Below are 15,959 nucleotides of genomic sequence, written 5' to 3'. Positions count from 1 at the left end.
CACCGCCCACCTTTCTTCTGGGCCCGGCCACATCCCACGAGCACCGGCGCCAAAATCTCTGACCCACCGCATCCCAACGAGAACTGCATTGAAAATGCACACTCATTGGTTACCTGAGAGGCAGTAATGACACACCCCATTGATCACCAGAGAGGCTGTGACTACACTGGTTGTTTACCTGAAAGTCTGTGAACAATATTAATATTTAACTTGTTTTATGCAAGTTCATCCAATGAACATACTTGATCAACTATTCTTTGGATTTTTTTCAGCTGAATTATTTTGGCTGAACGCTCTTAATTTGTGTATTATGTTTCCAGGCTTCAGTACCTAATATTACGTGGCAGATTATCTTTTGCTCAAGACTCCCAAGTCAACAACAGAGTGGCTTCAAGCATCAATGTGGCTCATCAGACACTCAGATTCAAAAAATGTCCTCAATGAGGCAATTAATTTTGCAGCAATCACAATGCATACAGACACTGCAATTGTTACTATGTTTTTACGTACAACACTGGTCCTCACACTCTTGGAAGCTGGGACCATCCCAAAGCCTATGACATTTTCTTGGCACCCACCAAAGCCACAGTTGTGTTTGTTAGCGCAAGCAAGCAACAGAAAACGTTTTAAAGTAGAAAGCAAAAATAAGCATTTTTGATTGGAGAAGTCCATGTAGTCTCTTCCTGTTCCGTTTTCTTCTGTTTGGTGCCTAATGAACACGACTCAGCTTTTGTTTGTTACTTGCAGTAGGCTATGTGTCTATTGGTAATTTTGTCATTTTGACAGTGTTGATAGATGGTTGTATGTCCTTTTATATAGATTCTTAAGCAGACATTAAGGTACAATGTGATTTTAGTGTATATTTTATCTTCTAAATGTATCATTATCTTAATGTCGTTTTTGATATTTTATAGTACCTTGGTTTCATGTCCACATGATCTGAAACACTAGCACAATTCCACCTTCTTTGAAGGCTATAGACTACAATATGTCACAGTTATCACCCCCACCCTCTCTACCCATCCCCCTCTCTTTCCCTTGGTAGACAGCACACACTACTATAGGTCCAGCAAGACTGTCCATTACCACTGAACCTTATTTACATTTACATTTTAGTCATTTAGCAGACGCTCTTATCCAGAGCGACTTACAGTTAGTGAATACATATATATATATATTTTTATACTGGCCCCCCGTGGGAATCGAACGCACAACCCTGGCGTTGCAAACGCCATGCTCTATCAACTGAGCTACATCCCTGCCGGCCATTCCCTCCCCTACCCTGGACGACGCTGGGCCAATTGTGCGCCGCCCATGAGTCTCCCGGTCGCGGCCGGCTGCGACAGAGCCTGGATTCGAACCAGGATCTCTAGTGGCACAGTTAGCACTGCGATGCAGTGCCTTAGACCACTGCGCCACTCAGGATTATTATTGTCCATCTTTATTATAAGTGCCTGTCACTCACCTGTCTGTACCGCCCCCTACCGCAGTTTGTTGTTAGCTAGATAGATGGTTTATTGCTGTCTGTAGTTCACCACAAGCATGCAATTCACTCACTTAACTGACTCATTCTCCCATACCTGAATACACATTAATACCTTAAAGGGTATATACCTTAAAGGGTATACCTAAAAGCAGTATAGTATTTACTTTATCTCTAAACTGTATAGCTTGTTGAACCATGCTTTAGTTTAGATGGTACACATTTCTCTCATTATCGGGCCTCCTCGTCATTTAATTGGGCTTCCTTTTCAAATCAAATCAAATCAAATTTTATTGGTCACATGCGCCGAATACAACAGGTGCAGACATTACAGTGAAATGCTTACTTACAGCCCTTAACCAACAGTGCATTTATTTTAAACAAAAAAAGTAAGAATAAAACAACAACAAAAAAAGTGTTGAGAAAAAAAGAGCAGAAGTAAAATAAAGTGACAGTAGGGAGGCTTTATATACAGGGGGGTACCGTTGCAGAGTCAATGTGCGGGGGCACCGGCTAGTTGAGGTAGTTGAGGTAATATGTACATGTGGGTAGAGTTAAAGTGACTATGCATAAATACTTAACAGAGTAGCAGCAGCGTAAAAGAGGGATGGGGTGGGGGGCAGTGCAAATAGTCCGGGTAGCCATGATTAGCTGTTCAGGAGTCTTATGGCTTGGGGGTAGAAGCTGTTGAGAAGTCTTTTGGACCTAGACTTGGCACTCCGGTACCGCTTGCCGTGCGGTAGCAGAGAGAACAGTCTATGACTAGGGTGGCTGGAGTCTTTGACAATTTTGAGGGCCTTCCTCTGACACCGCCTGGTATAGAGGTCCTGGATGGCAGGAAGCTTTGCCCAAGTGATGTACTGGGCCGTACGCACTACCCTCTGTAGTGCCTTGCGGTCGGAGGCCAAGCAGTTGCCATACCAGGCGGTGATGCAACCAGTCAGGATGCTCTCGATGGTGCAGCTGTAGAATTTTTTGAGGATCTGAGGACCCATGCCAAATCTTTTTAGTCTCCTGAGGGGGAATAGGCTTTGTCGTGCCCTCTTCACGACTGTCTTGGTGTGTTTGGACCATGATAGTTCGTTGGTGATGTGGACACCAAGGAACTTGAAGCTCTCAACCTGTTCCACTACAGCCCGTCGATGAGAATGGGGGCGTGCTCAGTCCTCTTTTTTTTCCTGTAGTCCACAATCATCTTCTTTGTCTTGGTCACGTTGAGGGAGAGGTTGTTGTCCTGGCACCACACGGCCAGATCTCTGACCTCCTCCCTATAGGCTGTCTCATCGTTGTCGGTGATCAGGCCTACCACTGTTGTGTCGTCGGCAAACTTAATGATGGTGTTGGAGTCGTGCCTGGCCATGCAGTCATGGGTGAACAGAGAGTACAGGAGGGGGACTGAGCACGCACCCCTGAGGGGCCCCCCGTGTTGAGGATCAGTGTGGCAGATGTGTTGTTACCTACCCTTACCACCTGGGGGCGGCCCGTCAGGAAGTCCAGGATCCAGTTGCAGAGGGAGGTGTTTAGTCCCAGGATCCTTAGCTTAGTGATGAGCTTAGAGGGCACTATGGTGTTGAATGCTGAGCTGTAGTCAATGAATAGCATTCTCACGTAGGTGTTCCTCTTGTCCAGGTGGGAAAGGGCAGTGTGGAGTGCGATAGAGATTGCATCATCTGTGGATCTGTTGGGGCGGTATGCAAATTGGAGTGGGTCTAGGGTTTCTGGGATTATGCTGTTGATGTGAGCCATGACCAGTCTTTCAAAGCACTTCATGGCTACAGACGTCAGTGCTACGGGTCGGTAGTCATTTAGGCAGGTTATCTTAGAGTTCTTGGGCACGGGGACTATGGTGGTCTGCTTGAAACATGTTGGTATTACAGACTCAGTCAGGGACATGTTGAAAATGTCATTGAAGACACTTGCCAGTTGGTCAGCACATGCTCGGAGTACACGTCCTGGTAATCCGTCTGGCCCTGCGGCCTTGTGAATGTTGACCTGCTTAAAAGTCTTAATTCACATCGGCTACGGAGAGCGTGATCACATAGTCATCCGGAACAGCTGGTGCTCTCATGCATGCTTCAGTGTTGCTTGCCTCGAAGCGAGCATAGAAGTGGTTTAGCTCGTCTGGTAGGCTTGTGTCACTGGGCAGCTCGCGGCTGTGCTTCCCTTTGTAGTCTGTAATAGTTTTCAAGCCCTGCCACATCCGACGAGCGTCAGAGCCAGTGTAGTATGATTCAATCTTAGACCTGTATTGACTCTTTGCCTGTTTGATGGTTCGTCGGAGGTCATAGCGGGATTTCTTATAAGCGTCCGGGTTAGAGTCCCGTTCCTTGAAAGCGGCAGCTCTACCCTTTAGCTCAGTGCGGATGTTTCCTGTAATCCATGGCTTCTGGTTGGGGTATGTACGTACGGTCACTGTGGGGACGACATCATCGATGCACTTATTGATGAAGCCAGTGACTGATGTGGTGTACTCCTCAATGCTGTCTGAAGAATCCCGGAAAATGTTCCAGTTTGTGCTAGCAAAACAGTCCTGTAGCTTAGCATCTGCGTCATCTGACCACTTTTCTATTAACCGAATCACTGGTGCTTCCTGCTTCAGTTTTTGCTTATAAGCAGGGATCAGGAGGATAGAGTTATGGTCAGATTTGCCAAATGGAGGGCGAGGGAGAGCTTTGTATGCGTCTCTGTGTGTGGAGTAAAGGTGGTCTAGAGTTTTTTCCCCTCTGGTTGCACATTTAACATGCTGGTAGAAATTAGGTAGAACGGATTTAAGTTTCCCTGCATTAAAGTCCCCGGCCACTAGGAGCGCTGCATCTGGATGAGCGTTTTCCTGTTGATTAATGGCCTTGTACAACTCATTCAGTGCAATCTTAATGCCAGCATTGGTTTGTGGTGGTAAATAGACAGCTATGAAAAATATAGATGAAAACTATCTTGGTAAATAGTGTGGTCTACAGCTTATCATAAGATACTCTACCTCAGGCGAGCAAAACCTCGAGACTTCCTTAGTATTTGATTTTGTGCACCAGCTGTTGTTTACAAATATACACAGACCGCCACCCCTTGTCTAACCAGAGTCAGCCGTTCTGTCCTGCCGATGTAGCGTATAGCCTGCTAGCTGAATGTTATCATTGTTGTCGTTCAGCCACGACTCCGTGAAACATAAGATATTACAGTTTTTAATGTCCCGTTGGTAGGATAACCGTAATCTTAAATCGTCCATTTTATTCTCAAAAGATTGAACGTTGGCTAATAGGATTGATGGAAGAGGCAGTTTACTCGCTCGCCGTCGGATCCTTACAAGGCATCCGGATCTTTTACTTGGTCTTTATGAAGAATTCTGTAAAATAACTTAAGGGTTAGGTTGTCGAGGTAATGGCGCCAGTCGTTAATATATCTTCACCCGTTTTAAGAGCGCTTTTCTTTTCTTGCACACTGCAAGATTCCTTACACCGATCTCCTACGTCATATCTGAACATTCAGCCTCTTGAGTCTTGACTTCAACACACTACCCAAACTAACACAAGTAATTAAGCCTTACTAGCACACACAGACAAACACTCAGTATTCAGTACACTTCATATTCATGTGTATAACAGTGTGTAAGACTGAAATTTGTAACAGTCTTTAAATGTTTCCCTGTACGCAGGGGCGGCCTGTTCAATAGGGCGATATGGGCGACGCACTGCCAAACGGGAAAAGGAAGGGATTTTTTTTCTAATCAATTATATCACGGCAACAGTAGTTATCAGTGTTGTAATCTATACGTCTGATCTGCCACAGTGCCACACTGCCACTAAATGTCGAATCAGGCTAAAGTCATGCTTCAAATGGCTCCCCCCCCTTTTGGGGCGATTTCAGTCAGGTTGAAAATCGCCCAGAAGTCTGTCATAGACTCCCATGTAAAATCTATTTTTTCAAATTTCAGAGCCTTCAATACAATCTCAATGGGTGTCTGTGGGCTTGCACTTACGCGCTTTCGTCATACGTTACGTAACCATGAACGTAACTGAGAAAAGAGCGGATTGTTTGAAAGAAGTTCCTTTTTGTCGGCGAACAAATGAAGATAAATTGGCAACGAAACAATTAGGACCTCCCAGACCAAATTTAATAATTCAACAGGTTTCTACTAAAGGCGGAAAGTCCTACACCCGAGGATTTTCCAAAAATTGGTACTGAAACGAAAAAAGACATTGCCACTCACTCAACTGGATGAGGGATACAGGCTAGCTGTCCGCCGGCACAACGATGAGGTTAGTGTTGATAATCACAAGTTTACTGGAGAACTGAGACCAAGTAGAGACTTTGGACAGGGTGGATATGGTATAATAAAGGCAGTTTATTCAGAGGTAAAGATATCTGGAATCGCGTTCACGGACCCGTTCGTCAAACTCTTAGGGAGCTATAAATTAAGCCCCATTACTTACCATATCAGATAAGAGAAATTGCTGCAGCTACATATATTTTACATCCTGGCCCTACATAGTTCACTATTTGCATCACTTACCAAAATATTACATGTGGTCATATATGCTTGGAAAGTGGAGATGCCATAGAACGTCAAAAAAGTAAACATTGCTGGAGACACATTGCCGTTTTGGAGAAGACATCGCGTTTGCTAGCGAAGAGATTTGTTGTGGCAAATGAACTTGGGCTGGGAATTGCCAGGAACCTCACGATAAGATATATGCATCAGCATTGCGAGTCTCATGATTCTATACGTATTGCGATTCGATACTGTGATTTTATTGCGCACCATATGTCTGTTGCAGAGGGATCAGAAAGCCATGAGAACGAGTTTTGATCAGTCATGGAAATAAAAGTGCTGAAAACAAATTGGCTCCCAATGTGAAAAGATTGAGAACAAGCTATGAAGGAACAATAATGGTGTTTTGGTGCAGGTACAGCCAACTAGCGCTAAAATATTGCGATATTGTCAATACAGTATATCGTAAAGTATCACTATGTAACTCGATTTCTTTCACCCCAATCCCTCAAATTAACGGTAAATAACTGAATTGTTTGCCCCACATTTAGCTAAGATGATTAGCTAGCCAGCTAAAATGTTTTATTTAGTTAGCAGTCGCATCTACAATAGTTTACTGTCAATAACATGTCTCCAAAAATGACGTGGTGTCTCCAATTGTGTTGACATTTTACAATTGCGATGCGCATCCATGAGTATCCACTTTCTGTAGCTCAGCTGGTAGAGCATGGTGCTTGTAACGCCAAGGTAGTGGGTTCGATCCCGGGACCACCCATACACAAAAATGTATGCACGCATGACTGTAAGTCGCTTTGGATAAAAGCGTCTGCTAAATGGCATATTATTATTATTATTATTATTATCTGAAGAGAGCCCCGAAACATTGTGTGCAGACATTTTATGCAATAAATGAAGTAGGTTGAATCTAGTAGTTCTGATCTTCTGATTGGTCCTGATGAGTTGGGCGAGGTCCCCTCCAGGCTACTGTCACTGTTGCATTGGCTCTGAGTCGGGTTCTCTGTCTTCAAATGTTCAGCCTAAGAGAGGGGATTTGTGTGTGTGTGTGTGTGTGTGTGTGTGTGTGTGTGTGTGTGTGTGTGTGTGTGTTTAACAGTGATGATGTGTGTGTGTGTGTGTGTGTGTGTGTGTGTGTGTGTGTGTGTGTGTGTGTGTGTGTGTGTGTGTTAACAGTGATGATGTGTGTGTGTGTGTGTGTTTGTGTGTGTGTGTGTCCTCAGAGCAAGAACTCGTGAGTTGGAAGAACTGAGAGGCCTATGGCGTGGGTGTTGTCCTTGGCCACCTGCTGACAAGGCTGACAAGATAGGACCCTTTTGTCCATTGTTATTGGATAGGAACAGAACTTATAACCAGCTCCTGACCTAAATAGATCTTAGCACAACATTTTACTCAACATATCATATTCCATATTCACTATAACAAATATATTTACTACGACATTAGCAAGAACCGCCACATCCTCAGCCGGCTAATCCAGTGTGTGAAGTTTTGCGGAGTGTTTGAGTTAGCTTTGCGAGGCAAAGATGAAACTGAGGGCTCCACCAACCCTGGTAAGCCAACACTTTTGAGATCAGTCAATAAATGCTTCTGGTATTGACTTATATGCTGCCCCTGTCTTCATGTTGTTGCTGGACATATCTTTTTTAAAATGTGTGTAGGTCACCTAAATCATCAGAAAAATTGCCCCTCCTGAGAATTTTTTCAGGAGCCGCCACTGCCTGTACGTCTTGGCATTATTTTCTGTTGTATGTAAATATGTTTGCACTGTCGAAAGAACAGGATTGCTTTCAGAGGGCAACAGAACATAACTATTGTTAAAGGCCCCATATAAACAGGGCTGAGAGAATCCACCACAGCTTTTGTACTGTTGGACTAGAGAGAACTTCACTGTGGAAGCCACAGACTCAGGAGGATGTAACATCACAGAGCGTTCACAGAAAAGTGATTGTCTGTCAGATAGAATAGGGAGTCGGTTCAGCTCCATTCATTCTATTTCTATCTGCAACATTCTGAACATTTCACATCACTGAGGCCCACTGAGGCCCTCCTCTGTGCCAATGGGAGCGCTGCGGGTGTAAATGTGCAGATGGGAAAACAGTTGACAGTATATGACCAGTCTGTCCGAAGCGGCTCTGAGTTGTTTACTGATTGACTGACTGACTTTGGTTCTGAAAAGGGAGGGAGCGTTCTTCTTCAAACCCCTCTCCCTCCTCTCTCTCAACGTGTGGTTACTCCCTTAACGTTAGAGGCATATCAAAGGTTAAGCATGGGACTCTTCAAAATCACTGTCAAAAACGTGCACAAAGCGTGCACACAAGCACAGGTAGGAAAACATGTACACAAACACACAGAAGCTGAGCCCCCTCCAAGACAATCCTCTTCTTAAACCATGTGGTATGATTTCTGTCAGCTCACTTGATCCTTATAGGATAACCCTTTCACTTACAATCCCTCTAAGCAAACCGTAGTCTTAAAAGCATCATATGTGGACTGTTTCAAGGTTAAATAAATGCATCTAATTTCCAAGTGTCATCTCAAATCAAATCCAATGTTATTTGTCACATACACATGTTTAGCAGATGTTATTGCGGGTGTAGTGAAATGCTTGTGTTTCCAGCTCCAACAGTGCAGTAATATCTAACAATTCACAACAATACACATAATACACACAACCTAAAAATAAAATAATGGAATTAAGGAATAAATAAAAATTTGAAATATTAGGACAAGCAATGTCGGAGTGGCATAGACTAAAATACAGTAGAATAGAATACAGTATATACATATATGAGATGAGTAAAGCAAAAATATGTAAACATTATTAGAGTGACTAGTGTTCCATTATTAAAAAGGCCAGTGATTTCAAGTGGCTTGCGAAAGTATTCACCCCCCTTGGCATTTTTCCTATTTTGTTGCCTTACAACCTGGACTTAAAATAGATTTTTTGGGGGTTTGTAGCATTTGATTTACACAACATGCCTACCACTTTGAAGATGCAACATTTTTTGTCTTGTGAAACAATCAAGAAATAAGACAAAAAACAGAAAACTTGAGTGTGCATAACTATTCACCCCCCCAAAGTCAAGACTTTGTAGAGCCACCTTTTACAGCAATTACAGCTGCAAGTCTCTTGGGGTATGTCTCTATAAGCGTGGCACATCATAGCGTTTCCATTGTTTTCAAAATTCAGCCAAAAAGCTCAATTTTAGTCTCATCTGACCAGAGTACCTTCTTCCATATGTTTGGGGAGTCTCCCACATGCCTTTTGGCGAACACCAAACGTGTTTGCTTATTTTTTTCTTTAAGCAATGGCTTTTTTCTGGCCACTCTTCCGTAAAGCCCAGCTCTGTGGAGTGTACGGCTTAAAGTGGTCCTATGGACAGATACTCCAATCTCCGCTGTGGAGCTTTGCAGCTCCTTCAGGGTTATCTTTGGTCTCTTTGTTGCCTCTCTGATTAATGCCCTCCTTGCCTGGTCCGTGAGTTTTGGAGGGCGGCCCTCTCTTGGCAGGTTTGTTGTGGTGCCATATTCTTTCCATTTTTTAATAATGGATTTAATGGTGCTCTGTGGGATGTTTTTTATAACCCAACCCTGATCTGTACTTCTCCACAACTTTGTCCCTGACCTGTTTGGAGAGTTCCTTGGTCTTCATGGTGCCGCTTGCTTTGTGGTGCCCCTTGCTTAGTGTTGTTGCAGACTCTAGGGACTTTCAGAACAGGTGTATATATACTGAGATCATGTGACAGATCATGTGACACTTAATTGCACATAGGTGGACTTTATTTAACTAATTATGTGACTTCTGAAGGTAATTGGTTGCACCAGATCTTATTTAGGGGCTTCATAGCAAATGGGGTGAATACATATGCACGCACCACTTTTCCGTTATTTATTTTGTTGAATTTTTATAAACAAGTTTATTTTTCATTTCACTTCACCAATTTGGACTGTTTTGTGTATGTCCATTAAATTAAATCCAAATAAAAATCAATTTAAATTACATGTTGTAATGCAACAAAATAGTAAAAACACCAAGGGGGCTGAATACTTTTGCAAGGCACTGTATATGGGGCAGCAGCCTCTAAGGTGCAGGGTTACGTAACCGGGTGGAAGCCGCCAAGTGATGTGTGTGTGATCGCCAGTGTTTAGGTAATTGTAAATGGTTACTGGAGTATTATTAGCTTCATAGTAGATCAAGTGTAGTCTTTAATGTACTGAACTAAGGGGGAAAATGCAGTGTTTATAACACAAGATATATTTAATATAAATGTTCTAAAAGATTGTATAAAATGATATAATTCCTGTTTCATATTTGCCAAGAGACAAATTCAGTATATTTGGTAATCCTATTATTACGTTCAAGTACTACAGGTCTTAAAATCATAATTGATAGTTGAAAATAATAAAATAGTAGCCCAATACATACGGTAAGAGATCAATGGCACGCCAACCGTGAGGTTAGATAGCATTGGCGCCCATTCAATAAAGCAGACACTACAAAGTGAATATTTGTCAAATCTGTCATAATTTATGTGTTCTACCAGGCCGACAGTGTGGTTACTAAAATCCGATTTGGATATATTTGGCTGTTTTCGCTACATAATATTTATACGTTTTTAAATATTATATATTTAATATTTATATTTATAAAATGACAAATGAAAATACACTCAGAAACGATCTTTTAGTATTTTGTCAATTTGTCCACTGTTAATACAATCACATTTTGTTGCATGTCAGCAGTCCAGTTTTCAAGATAAAGTCCTTTCCGTTGAGAAAAAATTATTATGCATCAAGGAAAACTTTTGCTCAACTGAATAAAAAATGTACAGTGTATTAAAGGTAGAGTCAGCGATCTGACATAGATGCACAAAGTAAACAGCATAGTGGGTACATTTCCCCAACAACTAAGAGCGTTGGAGCGCGAGTCTAAACTTCTCTGCTGTTTTGGTCCCGTGGCTACCACGTTCTAAGAGCGTTAAGCGAACCAGTGCATGTGCGCAGATACTGTATGTGACTGAGTGAGAGCGTAGTCTTGCATCTTGCTCATCGCAATATCTGCAGTACTGCTCGTGCAACGTCATTTCACAGATTCTACCTTTAACAGTGGACTGATGGACAAAATACGATCGTTTTTCAGTGTAGTATTCCTTGAGGAAAGAGATATTTTTATCCTCCAATGAACCAGTGGTCCAGCTTGGTCAGTCAGTGGTCAGTCAAAGTGGTCAATCCTCTGGAGCCGCCACCTCCTGATCTCCTCTGCTGTCAGTTCTCCTGGGATGTTGAAACCATATGAGGTTTGTCCTCTGAGCGGAGCCCCCTAAGGGACATAAGAACAAACAGAAAACTCTTCTGACCTCTTCCCTTTTTCCAAATTTTGTTACGTTACAGCCTTCTTCTAAAATGGATTAAAACATGTTTTTTTCTCATCAATCTCTGGTTCAACAAAGTACTCAGTAAAGGGTCTGAATACTTATTTAAATGTGATATCAGTAATTGATTTTTAATACATTTGCTAAAATTTCTAAAAACTGTTTTTTTCTTGGTCATTATGGGGTAATGTATGTAGAATCATGAGGGAGAAAAACAATTTAATCAATTTTAGAATAAGGCTGTAACGTAACAAAATGTGGAAAAAGTCAAGGGGTCTGAATACTTTCCGAATGCACAAAAGAATGCACCCCTTCAAATTAGTGGATTTGGCTATTTCAGCCACACCCGTTGCTGCCAGGTGTATAAAATCAAGCACACTGTCATGCAATCTCCATAGACAAACACTGGCAGTAGAATGGCTTTACTAAAGAGCTCAGTGACTTTCAACGTGGCACCGTCATAGGATGCCACCTTTCCAACAAGTCAGTTCGTCAAATTTCTGCCCTGCTATAGCTGCCCTGGTCAACTGTAAGTACTGTTATTGTGAAGTGGAAACATCTAGGAGCAACAACGGCTCAGCCGCAAAGTGGTAGGCCACACAAGCCACAGAACGGGACCGTCGAGTGCTGAAGCGCGTAAAAATCGTCTGTCCTCGGTTGCAACACTCACTACCGAGTTCCAAACTGCCTCTGGAAGCAACGTCAGCACAATCACTGTTAGTCGGGAGCTTCATGATATTGGTTTCCATGGCCGAGCAGCCGCACACAAGCCTAAGATCACCATGCGCAATGCCAAGCGTCGGCTTGAGTGGTGGACCATTGGACTCTGGAACAGTGGAAACACGTTCTCTGGAGCGATGAATCACGCTTCACCATCAGGCAGTCCGACAAACAAATCTGGGTTTGGCGGATGCCGGGAGAACGCTACCTGCCCAAATGCATAGTGCCAACTGTAAAGTTTGGTGGAGGAGGAATAATGGCCTGGGGCTGTTTTTCATGGATTGGGCTAGGACCCTTAGTTCCAGTGAAGGGGAATCTTAACGCTACAGCATACAATGACATTCTAGACGATTCTGTGCTTTCAACTATGTGGTAACAGTTTGGGGAAGGCCCTTTCCTGTTTCAGCATGTGCACAAAGCAAGGTCCGTACAAAGCAAGGTCGATATCGGTGTGGAAGAACTTGACTGGCCTGCACAGAACCCTGACCTCAACCCCATCGAACACCTTTGGGATTAATTGGAATGCCTACCAGGCCTAATCACCCAACATCAGTGCTCAACCTCACTAATGCTCTTGTGGCTGAATGGAAGCAAGTCCCCACAGCAATGTTCCAACATCTAGTGGAAAGCCTTCGCAGAAGTGTGGAGGCTGTTATAGCAGCAAAGGGGTGGGACCAACTCCATATTAATGCCCATGATTTTGCAATGAGATGTTCGACGAGCAGGTGTCCACATACATTTGGTCATGTAGTGTGTAGTATTTTAGGGAAATATCAAAGTTGGCCTATAAGCAACAACATCCTCGTTCATAGGCTGATTATATTATGGATTGTCACTGATAATTGTCCCCATTTTAATCTTGTCTCTTAGCCTCTCGTTAAAGTCATGCAAAGTAGTATATATTGTATGTGGAAATGCTAATAAGCATACTCTCTTCCATACCTCTCCTTGACACTCCCATTTTATGCTCCACCTACACAGTTCCAAAGTTTTACAGGATCCGTGCAGACACAAATACAGGTGACACAAAAATGCCAAACTCGTCATTGCACAGGTTTTTGAGCTCGTTGCGCATGTTTTAGCGTGAGGAAAATGTTGCCCACAGACACACACACACAAACCTGCTATTTTTTTCATGATGATCTTCAGAGGACCAGCGGTGTAGAGAAACCCCACCAGGATGCCTGCCAGGTGTCCCACAAAGGAGGTCCTGCACAGAGGAGCGTGTTACCACCTGGCTACAACACACACACACGACTCCGTAATTAAACATATGCACAGCAAACTACTTTAGGGAAACAAGATCTGTTCTGTCAAGATGAGCACTGTTATTACACTACCATACACACACTTCTCACATGACGGACACTGTATAAACAGACACTTATCAGGCATTACAGACCCGCTAGTGAGGTTGTGCACTCTCCTAGGGGAGAGTGGGGTAAGTTGACAATTTATTACATTCAGCATCACTCCGCCAAGGGAAATATAGTATTCTTTCTAACAAAGATATCTACATATATTTCAAGCTGTTGCGTATCCCAATAAATAATCGGAATTAATGTAAACATTACAGTTTTGAAAACATAGCTTGTCCAAAAAAAGTGTTCTCTTGGCACAACTTACAGGGTATGGCGTAAGTTGAGCCGCGGGACAAGGTAAATTAAGCCGCCTACACATTTCTGTACTGAATGAAATATTGCCGCTTTATTTTCCAAACACAATTCAACACTTTTTGGTCTTTTAATAATTTAAAGCGTATTTTAACACAGGCTTACCTCATATTTCAGTGATAATGCCTTGCATTACACCTTGGAAGAAAACACTTAAATGTGCTTAACTTGCCATTGGCTCAATTTACCCCAAGGCAAACATTTTAACTATATTAGCTCACACAGCTACAAGGATGCACTTTCATGCTAGGTTTAGGACCTCATATTGAAGCTTATACAGACCCCAACTGATGTATTGAACAATCTTAAAATGATCTACTTTGGTTTAGATTTTTAAAAATAAAAAATAAAAAATAAAAAAAATACAAGAATCATGAAACCTCTAACACAATACATTTATTTGACTTGATGAAAATTAATTTTTTGGACCTAACTTGCTTACCACTTTTTCCATGTGGTTTCTTCCTTCACAGACTCCATGAAATGATGACCTCTTCCTAAATATTTAGTAAAAATATCGATTTTGTGTATGGTTTCCTAGAAACAAGGGTGTCTCAACTTACCTCTTTGGCTCAACTTACCCCACTCTCCCCTACATAGAGCATTATATGTTTTGTATAAACATTTCATTTAGAACTATTTGACAGAGCCCTCTATTGTGGATAATAAGAGACTGTCTAGTGAACTTACGATGAACCCTGGGCCGTGTTCATTTGGGCACACAACGGTAAAAAATGTAAAAACTAAAATGAGCATCTCTTATTGGAAACGTGTGAGAGCTGGACTGGGAGAAAAGTCTGTGTGTCTGACTACTCCTGCGACAAAGGAGAACTCACCCCGGTGACGTTACGTGAATCAGCACCAGCTCGACCCAGCTGGCGTAGCGATTGGCCACTAGGACGCCCATCACGTAGGAGACGCCTCCTGGGTGGTAGTGGTTACTCAGCATTTTCAGACGAAAAGCACTCCTACAACACAGGACAGACAGCTCAGTCTCACCATGCCACTCACAGCACAGCATGATTGGGGTCAATTCAGTTTTCAATTCAGGAAGCAAATTCACAGAGTTGAAAAACAGAGTTGACCCCAACTTTTTACTGACCAACAGAGGCCCATTCACTTTTAGGCTAGGTCTATAACTATGACCTTGGGGTTTTCCTGGTCCAAAAAATCCCATGGCCCAAACTATTGTGAGGATGGACAGAAACCTTCCTCAGCAGCATAACAACAAACACACTGACACTGTAGCTAGCTAGTACCTGAGAAGCCGACTGCACACTGTATACTGTAAGAGGGGTCCTGGGTGATCGCCGAGAGCCCTATCTCCCGCAGCAGATAAATCATGCCCGTCAGCAGGGAGAAAACAGCCAGCAGGCAGGCATAGAAGCTGCTGCCCAACCGGGGCTCCAGCTTGACGCCCTTCCACAGGAAGGATGCCATGTTGAAGTACAGGTGCCAGTCGTCTAGGTGGTGCAGCGGCGACAGTCCCCACGCCAGTAGGCTTGCACACCTAGAGGTAGACGTTGAGGCCCAGCACAAGAAGAGGTAGACGTTGAGGCCCAGCACAGCCAGCGTCACAGAGGGAACATTATCCACCCCCACCTGGAAGACCTGGGAGGCCAGGAGGATTAGGCCCAGCTGACCTCCCCCTCTGTCGGTTACGCATCCTCCTCACTCAACTGCGGTAGCTCAGCCTGGAGTAACACACAAACAAATATGTACAATGAAATACAAAACCATACAACTTTCTTTGTCCATTGTGAAACAGAGATCTGTCATTTTTACCCTCCCCCCTCCCCCCTCCCTTGAGTAAGGTTAAGTGCCTTACTCAAGGGCACAATGGCAGTAGGTGAAACCTGAGATGTAGGATATTGGATTGTTTTACAGAAGGAGCTAGAAGGATCTCGAAGACATTGTGAAAGAAACATTCTATTATACTCCCAGATAATCAGTAGTAATGATAATGACCCTGGCTCTTATGAATTCCGCTTGGGAAGTTCACCCTAATCATCCAGAATTCCGCCTGTGACATTCTCTACCACGAGTTCTAACAAGGGCACTGTTATTTGGATTCAATGCTGACTTCACAAACACTACCGTCGCCTCCATGATGGGTCAATTGTCAGCTGTGGTGCAGAGAGAGCATTGTGCTCCAGCCAGCTTCCTCCAGACTTTACCACAAACACCCACCACAGAGAACAAGGGCA

The 15,959-nt window shown here is 43.2% G+C and overlaps 1 pseudogene; it reads right to left on the bottom strand.

The window, feature by feature from the left end:
- Positions 1 to 10,876: 10,876 nt before the first annotated feature.
- LOC121568428 lies at positions 10,877 to 15,418 on the bottom strand (annotated as a pseudogene).
- Positions 15,419 to 15,959: the final 541 nt, after the last annotated feature.

This window comes from Coregonus clupeaformis, chromosome 6 (genome assembly GCF_020615455.1).
Source record: "Coregonus clupeaformis isolate EN_2021a chromosome 6, ASM2061545v1, whole genome shotgun sequence".
Lineage (NCBI taxonomy): Eukaryota > Metazoa > Chordata > Actinopteri > Salmoniformes > Salmonidae > Coregonus > Coregonus clupeaformis.
This window is presented reverse-complemented; position numbering and strand designations above follow the sequence as displayed.